This window comes from Manis pentadactyla, chromosome Y, assembly GCF_030020395.1.
Source record: "Manis pentadactyla isolate mManPen7 chromosome Y, mManPen7.hap1, whole genome shotgun sequence".
In the NCBI taxonomy this organism is placed as follows: Eukaryota; Metazoa; Chordata; class Mammalia; order Pholidota; family Manidae; genus Manis; species Manis pentadactyla.
The window spans coordinates 4,846,631-4,867,801 of record NC_080039.1 but is presented as its reverse complement, the minus strand read 5'-3'; the positions used below and the strand labels follow the sequence as shown (position 1 = coordinate 4,867,801).

The following is a 21,171-nucleotide window of genomic DNA, read 5'->3' as shown; positions in this document are numbered from 1 at the left end:
TCAAGTCTCTCGTTTTTATTTAAATACAAAATTCTAATTCCTTTATTTGTTTAAGTGTTAAAAAACATAGATCAAAGCTGGCTTTGGAGAAGTTACAAAATTAAGCTGCTTTTTGAAAACTTTTTCTTGTATCTGTGGATCCGGTAGTAATCATGACTGCCGCCTAGGGGAGAACTGTCAGTAATCAACCTTATAATTAAGGGATGAACTATAGGCATTTTAGAAAAAAAGAGTGAATTCTTGACTCCCTTCAGCATACCAATTTGATATTACCGTAACTAATTTCTTTTTTAAAGGAACTGTAACACTGGGGAAATGACTCTTTTTGCAAAAGTTCTGAAACACGGTTTGGGAAGAGGGACCACCATCTTTCTTTAAGGCCACAAATTCCCTGAGAAAAACTAAGGGTTATAATAAAAAGTTAATCATTTCTGACATTTTTTTTTACCAATGTACCAATAAGAGAAAAATACAATTCTGCATATTTATAGCTGTATATATAAAATTTCAATCAATACTAATCAACATAGTTCACCATGAGGAAGATAACAGGGAAAACTGGGAGAGGGAGAGAGAGTCTAATAGGAGAGAAGGGAACAAAGAGAAGAAAAAGACAAGCAGGCAAAAAGAGACTAAAACAGAGAAAGCACAAAGAGACCCACATAAATACTGTCAATTTATTTTTAACAAAGGTGCAAGAGCAGTTCAATAAGAGATGATAGTAGTTTCATCAAATGTGCTAGAATAATTGACATCAATATGCAAAAGAAAAAAAAATGATCTTCAACCTGCACTTCATGTCCTGTACAATAATTAACTCCACATGGATCAAAGAACTAACTGTAGAACTTTGAAACTTTTAAACACAAGCATAGGAGAAAATCTTGTGGACCTTGAGTTAGGCAGATTTCTTCAATACAATGTAATAAAAAATTGATTGGACTTTGTCAAAATTAAAAACTGCTCTGAAAATTACATTGTTAGAATGAAAATACAAGCCACATCTGGAAGAAAACATTTGTATATCACATATTTGACAAAAAAGTTTGTGCCAAAATATATAAGGAACTCTCAAAAGTCAACAATAACAATTTTTAAAATGGGCAATTTTACCACACATTTACCAAAGATACAGGAGTGGCTACTAAGCATGTAAAAATATATTCAACATTAGTCAGTAAGAAAATTCAAATTAAAGCCACAGTGAGACATCACTACACACCCACTAGGATGGCTATAATAAATACAAACAGTACAAGTGTTAGCACGGACATGCAGAAACTGGAACCTTATTAAAAGAAGCCAGAGGCAAAAGGAGTGTGATTCCAAAATATACATGATTCCACTCATATGAAATATACCAAACAGACCAATCTGAAGAGACAGAAAATCACTGGTTGCCTGGTGTGGGATGGAAATAGTTATTAACTACAAACAGGAACAAAGGATCTTTTGGGGTGATAGAAATATTTGAAAACTGTTTTGTGGTAATGTTTGCACAATTCTATATATATTTACTAAAAACTGAATTGTACATTTAAAACTAGTAATTTTAACAGCTTTGAAATTCACAAAACATACAATTCAAAGCATGTAATGGATACTTAAGAGTTGTGCATTCACCACCCAAATTTTAGAACATTCTCATTACCCCAAAAGGAAACCCACACACCCATTACCATCAACCTTTAATCCCCCTATCCCTACCAATTCCAGGCAACCACTATCTACTTTGTCTCTATATACATATTATGGGTACTTCAAATAGAATCACACAGTACTTAGTCCTGTGTAACTAGATTCTTTCACTTGGCATGAAGTTTCAAGGTTCACCCATGCTGTGGCATTTACCAGTATCTAAACCCTTTGTATAAACTATGTTTAATTATCTATTTATGAGTTGATAGACATTTGGGTTCCTTTCTACTTTTTGCCTATTATGACTAATGCTATTATAAAGTCATAGACAAGTTATTGTTTGGACGTGTTTCCATTTTATTGGGTAATACCTAGGAATGGAGTTGCTGAATCACATAACTCTACATTTGACTGTTCAAGGAACTATCAGACTGTTTTTCCACAGCAGCTTCACCATTTTACATTCTTACCAGCATTTTGAGGGTTCCTGTTTCTCCACATCCTACCAACACTTACTGTTATCTCTTTAGCCATCCTAGTAGATATGAAGTGGTATCTCTTTGTGGTTTTGCTTTGCATTTCTCTATGGCTAATATGGTCGAGCATACTTCATGTGCCTATTGGCCATCTGCATATCTTTAATGAGATACCACTACATACATCATAGAATGACTAAAACACATTTTTTAAGACTGATAGTAACAACTGAAGTGTTGCCAAGGATGCAGTGCAACTGGAACTCTCATATGTTGCTGTTAAGACTATAAATCAATACAGGAACTCTGGCAAAATAGTTTGGCAATTCTTATAAGGAGAGAGTTACCATATGGCACAGCAATCCCATTTCTGGCTATCTGTTCAAGAGAAATAGAAAACTTAAGTCCACACAAAAACCCATGCATCAGTGTTTATAGCAGCTTTATTCATAACCATGATTCCCCTAAAACTGGAAACAATCCAAACACACTTCAACTGGTAAATGGACAAACCATGGCATTCATACAACAGAATACTCCTTAGCAATAAAAAGTTAGGTATGGATATACACAAGAACATGCATGAATCTCAAATGCACTGTGGCAAGTGAAAGAAGACAGATTCAAAAGGCTACACACTTTATGACTACATTTTTATGACATATTGGAAAAGACAAAACCATAATAAGGGTAAACAGATCAGTTGTCACTAGTTAGGACTGCAGGGAAGGGCTGACTAAAAAGGGATGGCAGAAAGAACATATGGAGTTATGTACCTTGAGTATAGTAGTGGTTACACGATTATGCATTTGTAAAATCTTACCGAACTGTAAAAGAAAAATACTTTGTTATATTTAAATTTAAAAATAAATAACATAGGAGCCAAGATGGCGGGGTGAGTAGGGCAGTCGAAATCTCCTCCCAAAACCATATATATTTTTGAAAGTACAAATAATACAACTATTACTCCAAGAAAGACCAGAAGATACAGTACAACAGCCAGGCTACATCCACATCGGCAAGAACTCAGTGCCTCACGAAGGGGGTAAGATACAAACCGTGGCCCGGCGGAACCCGAGCATCCCACCCCCGACCCCAGCTCCCCCGCGGGAGGAGAGGAGTCAGAGCGGGAAGGGAGTGGAAGCCCAGGGCTGCTAAACACCCAGCCCTAGTCATCCGTACTGGGAGCACAGACACACGTTGCGTGGTATGCTGGATATTAGGGAAACAGAACAGTAAAAGCTGCAAGCAGGTCCCTGCAGCCGGCTCCCCTGGGACAAAAGAAAAGCGAGTGATTTTTGAAAGTCTTAAAGGGACAGGGGCCTCACAGCTGGATGGAAGCATGCCGGCACACTAAGCCCAGCAGCTGGGAATCCAGGGGAAATTCAGGCGCTCCAGCCCCCTGGGAGGCAGCGCATCTGTGAGGCCCCTCAAGGCGACAAACAGGCTCCCGCCCATCCCCCCTCCGGGGCAGACCTGCCATAGCAGGTGAGCAGCCTGAGAGCAGCTGCGCCCACAGCAACTGCCCAGAGAATCCTCTGCAGCCAGCTGGGGCAGACTCAGAGGCCCCGCCAGCACACACAAACAGAGGGAGCCGAGACAAGGCACTAAAGGTCGCAGTTCGTGCATCAGAGTGTACCCAGCATGCCTGCCACTCCCTGTAGAGCCTGGGATGCCCTGATGGCTGCCCCGCCCATGGCGGCTCAGGAAATAAAACCGGAAGCTGCTACCTGTGGGTGGGTAACCAGCAGAGGCAGTGAGGAGGGCAAGGCGACCAGAAAGCATGAAGGGACTTTGCTCTTGCAGCTAACACACACACAAACTGCCCACAACTACCTCTATAGCCATAAAAAGGCAGAAGAATCTGATCCAGTCCAGAATCACCAAGACAACCCCTGAGAGGGAGCCTAAGCAGATACATTTAACCAATCTTCCTGAAAAAGAATTCAAAATAAAGGTCATAACCATGCTGATGGACCTGGAGAGAAATACGCAAAAGCTAAAGGATCAAGTTAGGAGGGAGAATACAGAGGAAAAACAATCTTTGAAAGCACTTCAGAGAAGACTGGATGAGGTGCAAGAGGCTGTTAATGGAATAGAACTCAGACAACAGGAACACAGAGAAGCTGAGGCAGAGAGAGATATAAGGATCTCCAGGAATGAAAAAATACTAAGAGAACTGTGTGACCAATCGAAACGGAACAATATTCGCATTATAGGGCTACCAGAAGAAGAGAGAGAAAAAGGGATAGAAAGTGTCTTTGACTAGAGGCAGAGCCAACATGGCGGCGTGAGTACGACAGTGGGAATCTCCTCCCAAAAACATATATACTTTTGAAAATACAACAAACACAACTAGCCCTAAAAGAGAGACCAGAAGACGCAGGACAGTGGCCAGACTGCAGCTACACCAGCGAGAACCCAGCGCCTGATGAAAGGGGTAAGATACAAGCCCCGGCCCCGCGGGACCCGAGCGCCCCTCCCCCCAGCTCCCGGCGGGAGAAGAATAGGCAGAGCGGGAGGGAGACGGAGCCCAGGACTGCCGAACACCCAGCCCCCGCCATCCGGGCCAGAACGCAAACACAGTAGGTGCCCAGGGGGCCCTGGATACTGGGGGAACAGGGAGTAAGACCTCTGAGCGGGTGCCGAAGCTGATGCCCCTGTGACAAAGAAAAGCGGGGGCTTGTTGAAAGTCTTAAAGGGACAGGGACTTAACAGCTTGATGGAAACAACCCAGGTCACAGTACAGCAGCTGGAAATTACAGGGAAAACCGGGTGCACTAACCCCCTGGGCAACAGCTCTGAGACCCCTCACGGAGGCAAACAGTCAAGCAGCCCCCCCATCCATTACCCCACCCGGCGCTGCGAAAGCAGAGAAGCACCCTGAGACAAATTCCGCCCACAGAAAGGGAAATTTCTCCCTTCCAGCCAGGCAAGACACAAAGACCCAGTCTACACGCAATTACCCAACACAAGCCACTAGGGGTCGCAGTTGTCCCAGTAAAGAAAGGCCAGTAGCAAGTGAAAATTTTGGCCCTCCCAGCTGACAGTCAATAGCACCTGTCAACATGAAAAGGCAAAAAAATATGATCCAGACAAGACTAACCCAGACAGCTTCGGCATCTGCTACATCTTCCCCTGAGAAGGAACCTGGGGAGATAGATTTAGCCAGTCTTCCTGAAAAAGAATTCAAAACAAAAGTCATAACCATCCTGATGGACTTGCAGAGAAATATGCAAGAACTAAGGAAGGAGAATTCAGAAATAAAACAAGCTCTGGAAGGACTTCAAAACAGAATGGACGAGATGCAAGAGACCATTAATGGACTAGAAAACAGAGAACAGGAACGCAGAGAAGCTGATGCAGAGAGAGATAAAAGGATATCCAGCAATGAAAGAATTTTAAGAGAGCTCAGTGACCAAACGAAAAGGAACAATATAAGAATTACAGGTATTCCAGAAGAAGTAGAGAGAGAAAAGGGGATAGAAAATGTCTTTGAAGAAATAATTGCTGAAAACTTCCCCAAACTAGGGGAAGAAATGGCCTCTCAGACCACAGAGGTACACAGAACTCCCATGACAAGGGATCCAAGGGGGGCAACACCAAGACACATAATAATTAAAATGGCAAAGATCAAAGACAAGGACAAAGTATTACAGGCAGCCAGAGAGAGAAAAAAGGTTACCTACAAAGGAAAACCCATCAGGCTATCATCAGACTTCTCAACAGAAACCCTACAGGCCAGAAGAGAATGGCATGATATACTTAATGCAATGAAACAGAAGGGCCTCGAACCAAGACTACTGTATCCAGCACGAATATCATTTAAATATGAAGGAGGGATTAAACAATTCCCAGACAAGCAAAAGTTGAGGGAATTTGCCTCCCACAAACCACCTCTACAGGGCATCCTACAGGGACTGCTCTAGATGGGAGCACTCCTAAAAAGAGCACACAACAAAACACCCAACATATGAAGAAGGGAGGAGGAGGAATAAGAAGGGAGAGAAATAAAGAATCATCAGACCGCATTTATAATAGCTCAACAAGCGAGTTAAGTTAGACAGTAAGATAGTAAAGGAGCTAACCCTAAACCTTTGGTAACCAAAAACTTAAAGCCTGCAATGGCAATAAATTCATACCTTTCAATAATCACCCTAAATGTAAATTGACTGAATGCAACAATCAAAAGACACAGAGTAACAGAATGGATAAAAACGCAAGATCCATCCATATGCTGCTTACAAGAGATTCACCTCAAACCCAAAGACATGCACAGACTTAAAGTCAAGGGAGGGAAAAAGATATTTCAAGCAAACAACAGAGAGAAGAAAGCAGGTGTTGCAATTCTGGTATCAGACAAAACAGACTTCAAAATAAAGAAAGTAACAAAAGTCGAAGAAGGACATTACATAATGATAAAGGGCTCAGTCCATCCAGAGGATATAACCATTATAAATATATATGCACCCAATACAGGAGCACCAACATACCTGAAACAAATATTAACAGGACTAAAGGAGGAAATAGAATGCAATGCATTCATTCTAGGAGACTTCAACATACCACTCACTCCAAAGGACAGATCTACCAGACAGAAAATAAGTAAGGACACAGAGGCACTGAACAACACACTAGAACAGATGGACCTAATAGACATCTACAGAACTCTACATCCAGAAGCAACAGGATACACATTCTTCTCAAGTGCACATGGAACATTCTCCAGAATAGACCACATACTAGGACACAAAAAGAGCCTCAGTAAATTCCGAAAGACTGAAATCCTGCCAACCAACTTTTCAGACCACAAAGGCATTAAACTAGAAATAAACTGTTCAAAGAAAGCAAAAGGGCTCACAAACACATGGAGGCCAAACAACACGCTCCTAAATAATCAATGGATCAATGACCAAATCAAAATGGAGATCCAGCAATATATGGAAACAAATGACAACAACAACACTAAGCCCCAACTTCTGTGGGACACAGCAAAAGCAGTCTTAAGAGGAAAGTATATAGCAACCCAAGCATATTTAAAAAAGGAAGAGCAATCCCAAATGAACGGTCTAATGTCACAACTATCGAAATTGGAAAAAGAAGAACAAATGAGGCCTAAGGTCAGCAGAAGGAGGGACATAACAAAGATCAGAGAAGAAATAAATAAAATTGAGAAGAATAAAACAATAGCAAAAATCAATGAAACCAAGAGCTGGTTCTTCAAGAAAATAAACAAAATAGATAAGCCTCTAGCCAGACTTATTAAGAGGAAAAGAGAGTCAACACAAATCAACAGTATCAGAAACGAGAAAGGAAAAATCACGACGGACCCCGCAGAAATACAAAGAATTATTAGAGACTACTATGAAAACCTATATGCTAACAAGCTGGGAAACCTAAGAGAAATGGACAACTTCCTAGAAAAATACAACCTTCCAAGACTGACCAAGGAAGAAGCAGAAAATATAAACAGACCAATTACCAGCAACGAAATTGAAGTGGTAAATCAAAAAAGTACCCAAGAACAAAACCCCTGGTCCCGATGGATTCACTGCTGAATTTTATGACACATATAGAGAAGACATCAAACCCATTCTCCTTAAAAGTTTTCCAAAAAACAGAAGAGGAGGGAATATATCCAAATTCATTCTATGAAGCCAGCATCACTCTTATACCAAAACCAGGCAAAGACCCCATCAAAAAAGAAAATTACAGACCAATATCCCTGATGAACAAAGATGTAAAAATACTCAACAGAATATTAGCAAACTGAATTAAAAAATACATCAAGAGGATCATACACCATGACCAAGTGGGATTCACCTCAGGGACGCAAGGATGGTAGAACATTCAAAAATCCATCATCATCCACCACATAAACAAAAAGAAGGACAAAAACACATGATCATCTCCATAGATGCTGAAAAAGCATTCAACAAAAGTTAACATCCATTCATGATAAAAAAAAGTCTCAACAAAATGGGTATACAGGGCAAGTACCTCAACATAACAAAGGCCATATATGATGAAGCCACAGCCAACATCATATTTAACAGTGAGAAGCTGAAAGCTTTTCCTCTGCAATCGGGAAGAAGACAGGGATGCCCACTCTCCTCACTGTTGTTCAACATAGTACTAGAGGTCCTAGACACGGCAGTTAGACAAAACAAAGAGATATAAGGCATCCAGATTGGTAAAGAAGAAGTCAAACTGTCACTATTTTCAGATGACATGATATTGTACATAAAAAACCCTAAAGACTCCACTGTAAAACAACTAGAACTAATATCTGAATTCAGCAAAGTTGCAGAATACAAAATTAATACACAGAAATCTGTTGCTTTCATATACACTCACGATGAACTAGCAGAAAGCGAAAGCAGGAAAACAATTCCATTCACAATTGCATCAAAAAGAATAAAATACCTAGGAATAAACCTAAGCCAGGAAGTAAAAGACCTATACCCTGAAAACTACAAGACACTCTTAAAGAAATTAAAGAGGACACTAACAAATGGAAACTCAACCCATGCTCTTGGCTAGGAAGAATTAATATTGTCTAAATGGCAATCCTGCCTAAAACAATCCTCAGATTCAATGCAATGCCTATCAAAATACCAACAGCATTCTTTAACGAACTGGAAAAAATAGATGGAAAATTCAAATGGATCCACAAAGACCCTGAATGGCCAAAGCAATCCTGAGAAGAAAAAATAAAGCGAGGGGGTCTCGCTCCCAACTTCAAGCTCTACTAAAAAGCCACAGTAATCAAGACAATTTGGTACTGGCATAAGAACAGATGCACAGACCAGTGGAACAGAACAGAGAGTCCAGATATAAATACAAACATATACGGTCAGTTAATACATGATAAAGGAGCCATGGACTTACAAAGGGGAAATGACAGCCTCTTCAACAGCTAGTGTTGGCAAAACTGGACAGCTACATGTAAGAGAATAAAACTGGATCACTGTCTAAACCCACACACAAAAGTAAATTCGAAATGGATCCAAGACCTGAATGTGAGTCATGAAACCATAAAACTCTTAGAAAAAAACATAGGCAAAATTCTCTTGCACATAAACATGAGCAACTTCTCCATGAACATATCGCCCCGGGGAAGGGAAACAAAAGCAAAAATGAACAAGTGGGACTACACCAAAGTGAAAAGCTTCTGTACAGCAAAGAACACTACAAATAGAACAAAAAGGCATCCTACAGTATGGGAGAATATATTCATAAATGACAGATCTGATAAAGGGTTGACATCCAAAATATATAAAGGGTTCATGCACCTCAACAAAGTAAAAGCAAATCAACCAATTAAAAAATGGACACATGATCTGAACAGACACTTCTCCAAAGAAGAAATTCAGACGGCAAACAGACACATGAGAAGATGCTCCATATCACTTGTCATCAGAGAAATGCAAATTAAAACCACAACATTAGGATTGCCACAAATCCAAAAGACAAACAACAACAAATGCTGGTGAGGTTGTGGAGAAAGGGGAACCCTCCTACACTGCTGGTCAGAATGTAAACTAGTTCAACCATTGTGGAAAGCAGTATGGAGGTTCCCCTCAAAAAACTAAAAACAGAAATACCATTTGACCCAGGAATTCCACTTCTAGGAATTTACCCTAAGAACGCAGGAGCCCCATTTGAAAAAGACAAATGCACCCCTATGTTTATTCCAGCACTATTCACAACAGCCAAGAAATGGAAGCAACCTAAGTGTCCATCACTAGATGAATGGATAAAGAAGATGTGGTACCTACACACAATGGAATGTTATTCAGCCTTAAGAAGAAAACAAATCCTACCAGTTGCAACAACAGGGATGGAGCTAGAGGGTATTATGCTCGGTGAAATAAGCCAGGCGGACACAAACAAGTATCAAGTGATTTCACTGATCTGTGGAGTATTAAGTACAAAGGAAAAGCTGAAGGAGCAAAAACACCAGAAGACTCACAGAACCCAGGAATGGACTAACAGTTACCTAAGGGAAAAGGACCAGGTGGGAAGGGAGGGAATAAGGTGGGTGGGGGATAAAGGGTTCATTATGATTAGCATGTATAATGTGGGGGGGTTTCACGGGGAGGGCTGTACACACAGAGAAGGCAAGTAGTGATTCTACAACATCTTACAACACTGATGGACAATGACTGCAATGGGGAATGTGGAGGGAACTTGGTGATGGGGGGATTCTAGTGAACATAATGTTCCTCATGTAATTGTAGAGTAAGGATACCAAAATAAAAATATATAATTTTTTTAATTTCTAAAACTATTTCTTTTTTGTAGTACAACATATGAATACTAGCAGTTTTAACTCTAAGAACACTCCTTCATATTTCAAACAAATGAGGTATACGCTTGGAATATTTCTAAAGCATGTATTACCTGTAATATACAAAGTATAGTTGTAAATGTATATGGGACATGATGCTCTTGAATTATTTTAGTTTCTGAGAGGCATCATGGTACCATGAAAAGAGTGTTATGAACTTGATTATGCCCCTTCAATCTCTCTGGGTGAGTTTCCTCATTTGTAAAATAAAGGAGATGGGTTGCGTGACCTCTAAGCACCCGTTCATGTCTAAGGAACTCTGATTCTCTGTGATTCAATGATGGATAATATATTTATATTGTCAAATTAATGATCCACATTAACCATGAAAATAGCGCATAGAGGAATTAACATTCTAGCAAAATGTAGGGTTGACTCGGCCACATAAAAATGAATAATAAATCTTGCATTACTAAATGAAAGAAATAGACCTAGATTTTTAAAAAGACAACAAAACTTGTAACTGTGTGGTGATTGATCATATAACTGAATTATATGATACAATTATATAAGTCAATTGTATTATGTCAATTGTATGTAAATAAAACGGGGAAAAAAGAGATAACAAACACATGTACGTAACAACTTGTGGCAGAACCTGCTGCGAAGACAATCGGAATTTTAGAAACTAATACTAAATCATTTATTTCAATTATTTTTAGCACCAAAAAACATGGGGACAATTTGGGGAATACATCAACTCTGATAACTTATTTTTAATGTCTTTCATTAATGAAAAATATGATGGTAAAGTTTCTTTAAAAACACTTTTTAACAGCCCCCTCAACTAGAACCCGTCACTTTCTTTCATGGTAGACATTTAAACAGAATTAGTAAGGCACTATTTGTAAGGGAACACAATGGTTCTACAATAAAATATGGCCACACAGCCCTATTCAACCTCCTCCTCAGGTTTAATGAAGACAATAGAGACAAGGAAGAATTGATTTCCAATAAAGCAGTGATCCTTCTCAGATATACAAAACAGAAGAAACATTACCAAGAACTACTTGCTTTCATTTTCTTCTCTTCCCCACTTCCACCTGAAGCATGCCTATACAGATAAGAAAAGAGGAAAACGGTACTTGCTTAAAAAATATATCATATTTACACAGAAATACTGAGGATTTTTGTTTTGGTTTCATTTTTTATTTATGTTATTTGCAATGTCTCATCACTCTATAGACAGACAGGGCACTGAGGAAAGGGAGAATAAAGACCAGACCATTCTTTTGTTTTGATGCGCTGGAAATGCCCATTCACTTCAATTTTCTATAACCCCAACCAGAGACTGAATATGAATTTAAATGTGAAATTTGGTGTCAGTGAGGACTTTGCTTTGTGTATTACTTAGGACTGTCTACTGTGAATTCTAGGGAACTATCTCTAAGACTATTCCTATTTCTTAAAACAAAAACTCTTAACCAAGAGAAAAGGTCTTATTTTGACATTTATTTTCAAACTTTCCACATAATTGGTTTTATATCTTAGAAAACACCAGTGAAGGAAGTTAGTTTTACTAATTCACAAATGGGGAAACTAAGATCCAGAATATTAGTTAGGTTAAGGATTTAGGAATGTTTTTCACTCCTATATTTGGTGCACTTATTATCCACCCACTTCATACTGGCAGTGGAGAAATAACCAGTACATTCTGTACAAAAGAGAAAATGAACAGTAAAAAAGATGCACTATGTGGCTTCTCACAGACAGCTCCAACAGTGACTACCAGCTCAGGAAACAAATACTTTAGAAGCACACTTGACAGTTAATAACTAAATTACTGTACAGGTTTACCAAATAGCCTAATGCAGTATACCCTAAAACTAATTACTAAATTCCATTTAGTTCCTTTCACCAATTAGAAACAGTGCTACACAAGCCATTGGGGGTTATAAATACTGGGTTAATAATATGAAGGTTAGTTTCAAAACATGTTGTTTGGTTATGTGTTAAACTTGATGAGAAAAGTTTATAATTTGCTATATTATTTTAAAAACTGGGAATTATTAAACTCAAATGTACTTAACAAAAGGATTTAATTATAAAGGAGTCTAATAATTATAATAAGCAATGACCTATAATTCCTACAAGCAGGAATGAAGTTACTGAAGTTGCCCTTAGTCTAAGGATTCTTTACTTAGGGCCTCAAGGCATCTTTAAACTCCCTGAAATGTCATTCACTGCAAAATGTGTGTATGTGCCAGTAGGGAGAGGAGCAATAGTTTTAAATATTTTGAAGGACTGCACAACCCAAGGAAGCTTAAGAACTACTGCCTTAAAGAATAGGACTGTAGTCATTAAAATAAAATCAGTGCCAATCATAATAAATAATTTTGACCAGAATGTGGTAAAAATTCATAAAGACAATAAAGATCTAAAAGTTTCTGAAATGTTAATAGATGGTATATAACAATATATAAACGTCTCAAAATATTTTACAGGAATCAGTATCAATCAAGAAGCATATATTGTACTTTCCTGTTGGAAGCTAACTAGATTTGCTCGCCTTTTGTCTAGTCACCTACAAAAATTATAAGAATTAAAAGACCATACAATATTAAGATTGTGCTAAAATACTTCAGGAATTAATCAACTAACAGGGAACCAAATTAAATGTCATTCAGCAGTTATCCTTAACCTTTATCCACAGAGTCTTTTACTGAAAAACACTATAGCTACTGCTTTTAATAAAACTAATTTACATCACATTTTACCAAAATATCCCCAATAAGCACCATTATGAGAGACACTTAAACACCATTAAGACATTACACAGGATAGGCACCGCTATGTTTTAGATGCTACTCCTGTAAATGCTTGATCCTACAAACTCACCATACAATGTGAGGGTCACAACTTCCTCCTGAACAAGAGACATAATACTTTGGAGTCAAGTCAAAGACTGTATGAAATGAGTATGTGCGTGATGACAGTATTTCCTAAAACCAGTACCAACTCCTAAGCAAGATAATGAGAAAAGAATACTAAGTTACAAAAGTACACTTATCATTTATCGAAAGCCTAAAGTGTTTCAGGCAGAGGCTTCAAGAATGAGTAAAACAGTTCATCCTCAACTACACTGTATGAGCATTCCTCCAGGCCAGGAATCCTGTCTTGAGTCCTGTGATACAAAAAAGTCTTACTATGCATTTTTGTTAAAATACTAAATAAGGAAATAAATGGGCATGAGACACTTAGGAGGTAAAGCTCAGAATACATGGTGACCAATACAGTGTTGGAGATTAAGAGTTAAAGCGTGGGGGACTGACTAAACGGTAACACCATTATTACCACTAAATGGTGATAAGGATCTCAGAAGGATGAAAAGGAGAAATATGATTTTAGTTTGGGGCACATCGTTTAAGGTGCCTAGAGAGCTAACAGACAAACAAGACCAAAAGGCAACTGGATGGAGGACTATAGATAGGGCAATCAGTAGTACAAGCTGTGGAAGTGATAACAATACCAAGGAAATATAAGTACATTAAAGAACAAAAATGGAAGCTAAAACACAAATATTTAAAGAGAAAACAAAAGAACCAGTAAAGAACTTGCAACTAGGTAAACCTACTGGGAAAATTTCTCCACATGAATTGTATAATTCTAAATAGCAATGTGAAAATTGAAGTATATTAAGTACCTGTGGCTATCATACCATCAAAATTTCTTGGATTTCAAATATTCTATCCTTATCCCCACAAATGGTGGAAATATAATTCAGTGTTCCAATTACAATTCCAAAGCCATCTTTTGGACACTTCATTTAACATGAAACTCCTTTTTCACATTATGCTCTGAGCCCATTCTCCTCGTTTGTAAAATGAGATAATAGTAACTATTTCATAGGGTTATTATAAAGATTAAATGTACTCATATGTGTAAAGTGCTCTGAATAGTACCTGATATATTACTAAGCACGCAACAGGCACTATTTTTCATTCCCTACTCCCCCACAGAAATGTGAAACTAATTGTACAGCAGAAAATTGATTACTGCATAGCTATCAGGACTACTCATTCCAAATTGTTCTCAAAAATTAATTTCTAGTAATTCACCGATAGATCTCATTTCTCAGACTGTGTAAAGATTCCTGGTCATCTCTGAAAATTTTATATGTGAACAAATCAGTGGGATTAAGTGCTTATACCATAATAAAGGGCCAAGAAAATTATCTAGATCATGCTAGTCATTAATGACTTAGTCTGAGGAAGAGTTTCTCAGACTGAAAATATCAGAATGAACATATTTTTACACTTCCCTGTGTGTCTGCATTATTTGCCATTAAAGGCATACAAAGTAGTGCTCTAAGGCGCCTGAAATTAAAAAAACCTGACAGTACTTTCATATACTCTTTCTTACCTAACACCAAATCCTACCAGCTCTTACTTTTCCTCCAAAATTGTAAGCACAGTAATCTAAAATCTTTCCCATCATCCTATAACCTCACATCATCTTTTACCTACTCCAACATCAACTTTCTAACTATTACTTTTCCACCTCTGAACCTATCCACGATGCAAATTTCTCAAAATACTAACCTTTCTCTATTGCTTCCTTATTCCTGGAACTCGAAATACGTGCAGCAGAAAGCTGCTATTAAATAAAGTGCACTCCACTTACTCATTGCTTTCAAGAACCTGAAGCTCTGTCTTGTAATAACACCAAAGTGATTTCACTCCACTGAGCAAATTATTTCTAATAGAATTTTGATTATCATTAATTTTTTCATAAGGACCAATGCCATGTAAACTTGGCAATTAATTCATCTTTGCCTCTTTCCTTATCTGTAAAATGAGTGGTTTCCATCTGGTATATTTAAAATTCTCTTCCAACTCCAAAAATCTAGTTATTTGTCTTAAAGCCCTCACTCATTCAATCTAGTACCAATCCCACTCAGAACATCTTGCTAGACTGCAAACACTCAGGAATGACAGATTTATAAGTCTGAGGTAAGGCTGTCATACACCAACAGAAAACTTAAATACACAAAGTGTTCAATTCCAACTGAAATGAGATGAACAGCTTCTGGAAATGAACAAGTTTCCTCTGAAGATTAAAGTAACTAAACACTAAACAAAACTATAAAGAAACAAAAAGCTTACAACATATATTATGGTATGGTGGAAAGAGCACAGGAGTAGGAGTCGAGGAGCTGCTTCTAATGGCAGCTCTGCCAAAGGCTGTTAGACAAGCTATAACCTCTGACCTTCTTTCTCAACTGAGAAGATGATGAGATTGGACTAGACGATCTTGAGGATTCCCGCCAAATCAAATCGATGCGAAGATATCCTTTGATTTTTAAACCCCACAACTGATACAATTCTCATAAATATGTAATCAAAGGGATGTCATTACACACAGTCGACACCACTGACTTAAGCTTCTGCTAAACAAAAAAACTGAATCTGGGTTATGTATTCTTAGGGAAATTAAAAAAGCCAAGGTTGTGGGGCCCTATGTTGCTTTTCAGCTGTCTGATGTTCTAAGTAAACCTTTCACTTGTTCCTGTTTCTCTATGGTTAGTCCTTCATGACATAAAATGATGAAAGATTGAGTAAACATAAATTTTAAGCCACAATTGTTTTTCTCAAACCAGAGAAACACTTTAAAAGCACAGAAGTCAAATTATCCCCATATATTTGAATAGGGCCTTTTCTACAACATGAGCACATCAAAATACTATACAATTATGATTATGGTGCTGTGAATTCCTACCCATGTAGATGCAACTCACTCACTTTTAAGCTTATTCTCAGCAAAATTGTAATCCAAGTTGGCTTCCTCCTGCTACCCAGAGTACTTCTTAGCCACCACCTTCTACCATTAGTAAGAATTTATTTTTAATAAACATTAGCTTAAGTAAAACACAATGAGGAAAATAAATCTACAAAAACATCACATAATGCATCCCCAGTCAAATGTTTAGAATATTCAACATTTTGGGATAATACAGTGGAAAGTAGGTCTTCATAGTGAATGCTCTTGTTTTATGAATGGATTATATCTAAAATTTCCACCAGGAAACTATGAACACTCATGGCTTATCTGGTTTACTTTTTGGTCTTAAAGGTAATCTCTGTTCATCAGAATTCCTTAATATATGTGTATCTTCAATTGTGTGAACTCTGAATGATATATTTAGGCATTACACACATCAGATCACTTACACATTTGTACAACTAATTTTCTAAGCACATAAATTATCAATTCCTCTGATGTTACAATAAATGTTTCAATACCACTGCAAGAGAGGGCCTTAAAAAATAACATCAAGTCCTATTGGCGTTAAGTCTTTCCTGATTTACTCTTCTCAAACCAGTAAAGCTTTGACATCAGGCAAGATTATTTTGTCACTTTCTATTTGTATTTTAGAGGAAAGTGAACAAACACATCCACTTCACCCTTCAGGATAAAAAGAGTTTCTCCAAGTACAATACATCAAATGACTTGATAGTTAATCTTGTTCATTTCTTTTAGGTAACTACTGAGCTTTTTATTTCAGAGCACAATGCATCATTTTTGCTTGTCTTTTTTAAAAAATTTGGTTCCTTGGATTAAGAAGCTAAAGGTGCTCTTTGCTCTTTTTTAAGAAGTTTGTTACTATTTCATTTTTAAAATTCAAACTAGTAACCATCTTTGAGGTTCTTGTCCAAGTTCTTAAGCTTTGTTCATTTTTTTCATGATTCTGAATCCACTTAGGATTCTAGGACAAAAACCTATGAATACTTACTACATATTTCTTTTACGAAAATATGAGAAACATATCTAATCAATTTATTAAATTGCAATTAGGATTTGGACCCAAATGCTAACATTTACACCATAAAATTTTCTATACATTCTATAAATGTAGGAAATTTATATTATTCTGCAAACATGTATTATGTATTTTATTTGACTTAACCATATTCCATAGGCTGGACTTGTGGGGTGTTTTTAAAGTGTTCAGAGTTTTAAGTGTTTATTTTTGTAATCCAACAACTTTATCCAAAAATGTAGAAAATTTTTTTGGCTGGCCAGGAGGAAAACATTTCAGTGTTGATAAGTCCATTGGCTGTAATAACCAAGGAAGTGTGCTAAAACAATAGAAGAAAAATATTAGTAACATGGAAGAAAATCCCATAATTCATCTGCTACCCACTTGATGACTGAATCTAACTTCCAAGCACACTGTGATGCTTCTCAAACTGCACATGAGTAAGTATTTTAATACTACAGATATACATACCAAGATTAAAGCAGTATGAAGAGACTATATGTCGATATCAATCCAACACATACCTTTTCTCTTATGTCAACTGATGTGGTCACATGGCTTTGGAACACTTCTCAGGACTGGGCATATGTAATTGGAGGTAAAATTAATTTATGAAAACAGAATAAATGCAACTTTAACTAACAGCTACCAGATAAGAACAATAAGCTGGGGAGACTACTAAACCATGCATGAAGATTGTGGAAAAACTCCTTTTGCCAATAATTTTCTAACATAAATACATATACAATTAAGCAATGCACAGCCACCATGCACATCGGTAATAAGGTTCCAAATCACAACATACAGCTATTCAGAAATTTAATTAAACCAGTCACTTAAATTAGAATAGACATACAACCACCCAGCCCAGATTTGGGGCAAATAAATGATATACCTAAAATAAAAATACAACCAATTACTGATTCTTATGGCATTCATGTGTATGACTTTCTTGAAATTAATATAACAAAGAAAGATTTCTAAAAAACTGTAAAAAATGAATAAAGTGGAGACTTGTATAGCTTTCTCCTCTTCAACCAAAGTATAGGATATGTTTATGAAATCAATGTTTTCTCTTTTTTTAATGTACCAACATAAAATTAAAGCTGATTCAACATTTAGAATGAAAATCATCATCAAAAGTGACTGGGAAAAACTGATTTGCATAAACCAATTAGGAAGGTGAGAGTTTATTCTCTTTAGAAATGCCTGTTAACCACTAATAATCTCAACTACCAGGGACAGATATGTCCATTATCTGAAGCCCACATAATTTTGATTAACTAGTTTCTCCCCTGACTCACAATGCTTTCTAGAATGGCTTCTATTATTATAAAACCACCCTGACATTCCCTCTTCTCCATCATTATAGGGAATAGGACACCAACAGCTGCTCTTGAAACAATCAATAAATCTGTCTCCTCTCCATGAGAATAGGAATCTGTTTTGTTCAGTGATGTATGCTAAGTGCCTATAATAATGCCTGGCACATAGGAGGCATGCAATAAATATTTAATGATAAACAGGTGTTCATTTTTATTTTAAATTGCCTAAGAGACACATAAAATTAAAAGAAAAGCTCAATATGTTCTAGTCAGTTTCTTCTAAGATTCATTTATCTTAATTTCAATTTATTTTAACTTAAAAATTATCTATTTTGTAATACTTCTTCACTGAGGTCTTTACTTTTTACAACATCAAATTAGTATAGCTTTTAAACTCAAACAATTGGAAATTACTGACCTGACCCTTTGTCAAGCTTCTACTGTCTCAAGAAGCATTAGTAAGGAAAAAAAACAGCAATTTTCTTCATCCTTCTATTGTGATGTTGATCAGTTCTTGCAGAATTCTAATATACTTCTAGAAAATAATACTCCTTACCATAAAGTAATGCCTTTGCTTAAAATATTCCAATGGCTTCTCATTAAACAGAATAAAATCAGAACTCTTATACGAGCTGTCCCCACTCAGCCTCATTTTACACTACATTCTTCCTTGTTCACTATACTTCTGTCACACTAAATTTCCCTCTGTTCCTCAAATGCACCAAACTCTATGTTCATTCCTAACTTAGGGCCTTTTGCAATTGCTGCTGTTCTTTCTGCCTCTAGCTTCCCATTACTACTTCTTCCTTGTCACTGAGGTATCACCTCAAACGTTATATACCCAAGTCATGGCTTCCCTGAATTTATCTAATTAGTCTTCACCCACCACAGCCATTCCATCATCCTGCCTTATTTTCTTCACAACACATTTCACCATGTGTAACTATCTTGATGGCTTATTTATGAACTGTTTACTAACTCCCACAACTAGAACATAAGCACCATGAAAGAAGGGACTTTTTCTCTTGTATTTCCCTGTATCCATAGCACATAAAGTAATGGCTGCCACTCATTAGGTTTAGTTGAATTAATGAATGAGTAAAAACTTAATTTAGGGATTCCAGTGCATTTACTGAAGGCAAAACTTCAATTAATAAGCAAATGCATTCCTTGGATAAAGAAAATCTAAGCAAATTAAAAAACTATATTCTTGTGACTTGCATGTCCAGATGAATATACATACATGTGCGCGCACACACACACACACACACACACACACACACACACAGATACTCACATGCAATGAAATTATATTTGAAAGAAATACAACACATAAATGACAGTTGAAGTGGGAAAAGGTAGGAGGTCAAAAAGACAGAAAGGTTAGGCAGGTAGGCAAGAGCTAGGGAGAGATTAAATAGGTCAAATCATCAGTCTCTAGCATACCTGCAGGTACAATACAAGAGATGTCCGTCCTTGTAGAACTGCTTTGACAATTCCAGCTGCTGATTGCTTATCAATTTTTCATTTACAACCACCACAAGTGGCTTTCCTTTTTCACGAGTCTCCAAACCACTTTCCACACCTACAAAAATAAATCAAATGTGTTAATACAGTTTTAAAAAAATGAAGGTGTTGCACCAAGCTTTACAGCTAGGACTCAAAAGATAAAAAACTTGAAGAAGAGCTATTTTGAGGGTTAAAGATGGTAGTGTGAGAGGAGAGACAGAGACTTCCTCCTAAAAATGAATACAATGAGAAAATTTAATTGGAACAACTAATCCTGAAGAGCAACAGGAAATAGGACGGTGTCAGACTGCATACACCTGGAGAAAAGAGCAGACCTCATGGAACAGGGTAAAGTACCAGAGCTGTAGCTCTGCGGGACCCGAGCCCTTCCCCGACCCCAGCTAACTGGCTGGAGGAAGAGAAACGGAGCAGGGAGGGAGTGGAAGGCTTGGGACTGCTGAATACCGAGCTCCAGAGATCTGCTCTGGGAGCACAAACCTACATTTCATGGTGCTTTCATGAGTCTCGCATGACTACCAGGTTGGAAAGTTAATACAGACAGAGTTCCTGGGGAGACTGGGATTCCGGCCACTTGTGGAAAGCAGGGATCCATATCTGGCTGCTCTGAGACAAAAATTTATACCTGTGTGCCCGGCCCACTGGCTCAGGCGGTGGAGACAGGCACAGCAGCCGGGAAGCGGGGAACAGCTCTTTCCTCCCCCAAGGCACTGGTACCTCTCCCCTGCGACCCCCGACATTGCTTCAGAGGCTGAGCAGATCCAGAATAGAGCTTCTGGACACTAGAGGGCGCCATATACAAACATGAAATGCCAAAGGAACCCTGCCCCATAGTAAAATTATTAATACAACTCCCAAGAAAGATTTAAATGACATGGACCTCGAGACTCTTCCTGAAAGAGAGTTCAAAATAAAAATTATCAACATTCTAATGGAGGTATGGAAAGACATCCAAGAACTCAGGAATGAACTCAGGTCAGAGATCAAATCGTAGAAGAGAACAATGGAGGGTATTAAAAGCAGGTTGGATACAGTGGAGGAGACAATAAATGAAACAGAAACTAGAGAAGAGGAATACAAAGAAGCTGAGGC

The 21,171-nt window shown here is 37.7% G+C and overlaps 1 pseudogene; it reads right to left on the bottom strand.

Annotated features, from left to right (window-relative positions):
- LOC130682190 (putative bifunctional UDP-N-acetylglucosamine transferase and deubiquitinase ALG13) overlaps nt 1-21,171 on the bottom strand; it is a 106,822-nt pseudogene that overhangs the window by 40,913 nt on the left and 44,738 nt on the right.